This window comes from Alligator sinensis, unplaced genomic scaffold (assembly GCF_000455745.1).
Source record: "Alligator sinensis unplaced genomic scaffold, ASM45574v1 scaffold109_1, whole genome shotgun sequence".
Taxonomy (NCBI): domain Eukaryota; kingdom Metazoa; phylum Chordata; order Crocodylia; family Alligatoridae; genus Alligator; species Alligator sinensis.
Window position 1 is genome coordinate 257,954 of NW_005841852.1, and position 5,309 is coordinate 263,262.

Here is a 5,309-nt window from a genome sequence, read left to right on the forward strand (position 1 = left end):
GATTCATAAATGGTCCCTGGCTACTGCTGCCACAGCCAGGACATGACCTGCCCACCCTGGCTGATGTTCATACAGCAGCAGTGTTTTGTCCATTCACCTGGTTACTGCTGCAAGAACAATGCTATAGGGCCACTTCTGCTGCCAAAGCACAGGCTCTGCAGGGGTGGTGGTGCAATTCTGATGCCCCTATTAAATTGGTGCCTGCAGCTAATGCCCCACTCTCCCATCCCATGTTGTTGCTGATCCTCATGGAAATAGTTTACAGCTTGATTTACTCTGAATCAAATCTTTTTCTCCAGGGTTTTGACAAATTATCTTATCTTTCATTCTCTCCCTTCATTGTTCTCTTTCACTTCTCCCAACTATTCTCACTTTCAGCATCCAGTAATCCACATAGTAGCAACAGCAATGCGAAGGGTCAGAGTACAATACATAAGAGATTTAGTTCCTGTGCCAAAGTCAGTTATTTTTCTCCTTACATGCCTGAAATCATCTATTCTCTGAATATATTGAAGGTAAAAAAGCTAGGGGACTGTGGCATCGACACCTACATAGTCAAATGGGTCGCTGACTGGCCACTGGGGAGCCAGCACTCTGGATGAGCTGCCTATGACCCCATCCCACTCCCTGTCAGGGCCCTGCAGAGATGGAGCCCATTGCAACCCCAGGCCCCAAGCCCCATGCACCACCCAGCTGGGCAGCAGCCCCAACCCCAGCCCTGCCCAACTCCTTCCCTCCCTATGGAGGCCTTAATCCCCGCCCCACCCTTACCTGTGGGAGCTGCTCTCCAGGCTGCCTGGTGGCCATGTGCATGTAGATGCACATGGTGTCCCCTGCCTGACCGCCCTCCTCCTGCTCTCTCTCACCCCTTGCAGGCTGCAATTCTGCCAGCCTGCAGAGAGCTCTTTGCAAAACTGCAAAAATCCATGGCTTTCTCTGGTAAAATGAGAAATCCACATTTTCCTCCAGCAAAAGGGAAAATCCATGGTTTTCTCTGTTTTTCCGTGGGAAACAGAAAACCTGGATACCTGCTAATTAATTAGCATTAATATATAACAAAGGTTGAAGTGTACATTCACTACCAGCTAATTATTTTAGTACCAAAGGAAAATACAATTGCATTCCTCAGCAATAATCAGTAAATCTAACTATGTATGAAACTCATGTTAAGGCAGTGATTTAGGACCATGGAAAAGTAGGCTGGTGCTAATTAACTTTGCCTGATATTAGGGAATATAGGCACATGCAAGCATGTGTGCGTTTACTGCCATCTTGTGATGAATACTAGATAGTTACAAAGTTTCTACATAATTTTACTTCTCAAGCTCCTCCCAAACACATTAGGTGCATCTACATGTGCAATTAAGACAACAGAATAAACTCCAGTACAATTTGCATTGGAGTTAACTGCTCCTTAGCATAGCATCTGCACGTATACCTGGGGCAGCAGCAGTTTGATTCAGGGCGGAGTGGCCCTGGGCTGGCTGCAGGCTCGTGGGGCGGGGGGTAAGCCCTGCGCTCTGGGTAGTGGCATCAGGTGATGAAGGGGCTAGCTAGGGCACAACAGTGCTAAAGTGTAGCAGCAGGCAGCTCCTGCACTTCAGCACCCTTGTGCCCCAGTCAGCCCCTGTTGCCAAAATGCACATGTAGATGGCAAACACTGCTGCAAGATAGTCCTGTCAGAGACTCTGCAGTTAATTAATTTACTGCGCCCTAATACTAGCACACATGTGGACAGTGAGACTACTGGAGGAACAAATCAGTCAATCTACACTAAATCACATGTACAGATGCACCCACTGGTGGCCAAATTGTGCCTATTAAGTCCATGGTGATATTCCAGACCTTAGCATCCTTGTTTTCAGTGATAACCTCCTCTAGCCAACTTCTTTATGTTATTGGAAAGACAGTCCTCTGGATGCATCTCATTCTACAGCCACAGGAACAAATGTGAAACTGGGATGAGGAGGACCTCTCCTGTGCTAATTTTTGCTAGTATGATGATTGACCCATCAACACAGCTACAGGATTCATCCATTATCACTCCATCTTTTTATGTGCTGAGGGTAGCCTTTCAGCAATTCTCACTCATAACTAGACTCACTGACTAGCCACACAGAGAAAGGGATACAGAACTGGGTCCTCTGCAAGTAAACAGGAGCAAAGAATAGCCTCACCAGAGGGGTAACAAGCAGGGTTTGTGCCCTGGGCACACCCTGTGGAAGAGCAGGGGGAAGGGCAGGGAGGTGCTGGTGAGCACTGGAGGAATGGATGTTCCGACAGTGAGGAGTGAGTGGGGGGCCTTACCTACTCTGGGGATTCATAAATGGTCCCTGGCTACTGCTGCCACAGCCAGGACATGACCTGCCCACCCTGGCTGATGTTCATACAGCAGCAGTGTTTTGTCCATTCACCTGGTTACTGCTGCAAGAACAATGCTATAGGGCCACTTCTGCTGCCAAAGCACAGGCTCTGCAGGGGTGGTGGTGCAATTCTGATGCCCCTATTAAATTGGTGCCTGCAGCTAATGCCCCACTCTCCCATCCCATGTTGTTGCTGATCCTCATGGAAATAGTTTACAGCTTGATTTACTCTGAATCAAATCTTTTTCTCCAGGGTTTTGACAAATTATCTTATCTTTCATTCTCTCCCTTCATTGTTCTCTTTCACTTCTCCCAACTATTCTCACTTTCAGCATCCAGTAATCCACATAGTAGCAACAGCAATGCGAAGGGTCAGAGTACAATACATAAGAGATTTAGTTCCTGTGCCAAAGTCAGTTATTTTTCTCCTTACATGCCTGAAATCATCTATTCTCTGAATATATTGAAGGTAAAAAAGCTAGGGGACTGTGGCATCGACACCTACATAGTCAAATGGGTCGCTGACTGGCTGCAGGGCCGCACCCAGAGAGTGGTGGTGGATGGGTCATTTTCGACCTGGAGGGATGTGGGCAGTGGGGTCCCCCAGGGCTCGGTCCTCGGACCCGCGCTGTTCAGCATCTTCATCAGTGACTTGGACGAGGGGGTAAAAAGCACCCTATTCAAATTTGCTGATGACACTAAGATGTGGGGGATATGGGCATGCTAGAAGGGAGGAATAGGCTGCAATTGGACCTGGACAGGTTACAGGGGTGGACAGATGAGAACAGGATGGGTTTCAACACTGACAAGTGCAAGGTGCTGCACCTGGGGAAGAAGAACCAGTAGCATATCTACAGACTGGGGAACTCCCTTCTCATCAGTGCAGAAGCAGAAAGGGATCTTGGAATCATTATTGATGCCAAAATGAACATGGGTGGACAGTGTGGGGACACGGTCAGGAAGGCCAACCACACCTTGTCATGCATCCACAGATGCATCTCAAGCAGGTCCAAGGAGGTGATCCTCCCCCTCTATGCGACACTGGTCATGCCGCAGTTGGAGTACTGCATCCAGTTCTGGGTACCGCACTTCAGGAGAGATGTGGACAACATGGAGAGGGTTTAGAGGAGGGCTACCCACATGATCAGGGGGCAGCAGGGCAGCCCCTACGAGGAGAGGCTAAGGGACCTGAACCTGTTTAGCCTCCACAAGAGAAGAAGGAGGGGGGATCTCATGGCTTGTTACAAACTAGTCAGAGGGGACCAGCAGGCATTGGAGGAGTCCATGTTCCCCCGAGCACTACCAGGAGTGACTAGAAATAACAGAGGGCAAGTTCAGACTAGACATCAGGAGGCGCTACTTCACTGTCAGGGCGGCTAGGATCTGGAACCAAATTCCAAGAGAAGTGGTGCTAGCTCCTACCCTGGGGGTCTTTAAGAGGAGGTTAGACAAACGCTTCGCTGGAGTCGTTTGACGCCAGTACTTCTTCCTGCCATGGCGGGGGGGGTGTCGGACTTGATGATCTGCTCAAGTCCCTTCCGACCCTACCAACTATGAATAAACTAAAAAGGAAAAATATGCATTATGCTTGTTTGCTTCTCCATGATGTATACTGGAAGCCTGAACAAATTTCTTCTACTCTTTAGCTATGTTAGAAATGTTGTGTTCTCTATATTAAAGAATCTTTTTAATCTGGAGAACTACTTAAAGATGAGTTATTGGGAGAGGACGTGATTTATAGTCTCACAACCGTCCTGACTCCCATGGAGTGTGAGAACTTTAAGTAAACATCTCAGATGAAGCAAAACTAGGGAAGACCGGACTTGATGTGAATTATATTTCTGAAGTCAAAAATTCAGGACATACTCACATACCCCAAAATTGATTTCTAAGTATATTTTATCCATCAGAGTGAACCAAGAAAGGACATTATCTCACTTACAAAAAAACCAAAACCCTTCACAGATCCTGTTTAGTGGGAATGTTTTGTTTGCTGAACTTGAACTTATTTTCACTTCTTAAAATAACGTTTATAAAATAATTGCACTAGCTGTTGATGATAGAGTAGGTATCTGATTACTACTTATTACATTGATTCTAGCACTATAGCCTTGTACTCTTCCCCATCTGTATTTGTATCACACTGTTTTCCATTATAAGCTTTCATAGACAGGGAGAATCTTCTGGCTGTATGGCCACATCCAGATGTGCAGGCACGTGTGGTTTGTGGCACTGCAAACCTCTTTGCGGTGCCACAAACCACATGCCTGGAATGTTTAAATGTGCCACATGCTGCAAATTTGACTTCCCCTCTGCACACTAAGTAGATCTCTGTAACAGGGGGGCCTTCTCGGGGCCGATTTACCTTTGGCCCGCCCACCTGTTCTGGGCCAACCGCCCACCTTCTTGCCTGCCATGCCTTAATAACATTTAATTACTTGTTAAAATTAAGCAGGAGTCTGCCCATTTCTTGCCCCAATGTCAGGGGGTGCTATCTGTGGCTCCGTACCTCCCCTACACTGCAGCCCATGCCTCATAGATGGCATCCACTGTTGTAACATCACCAGCCCCACTCTGGGCCCCAGAATCCTCCAGTCTGAACCACACCTGGATCCCTCCACTCAGGCGGCCTACTCCACCTTCATTCTAGGCTACCTAGCTCCCTGAGCTGTTCCACCTTACGGGTGTGGTCCCCCCGGGACCTTTAGCTACACTGGCTCTGGCCTCACCTCCAGGCCAGTCAGAAACCCCAGGCTGTCAGCTCTGGGCATCCCTCATGGTGGGCCCCTGGCCCTTTGGCCCTTCCGGTCCTGGCCCCAGCATTGACCAGTTGGGGGATTTCAAGACAAGTTCCAAGTCTAGAGCCCCATTTTCTCTCTGGGATCCACCTTCCAGACCCTACAAGGGGGTAACCCACCTGGTTGTGGGAGCCGGGGTTATTAAGAC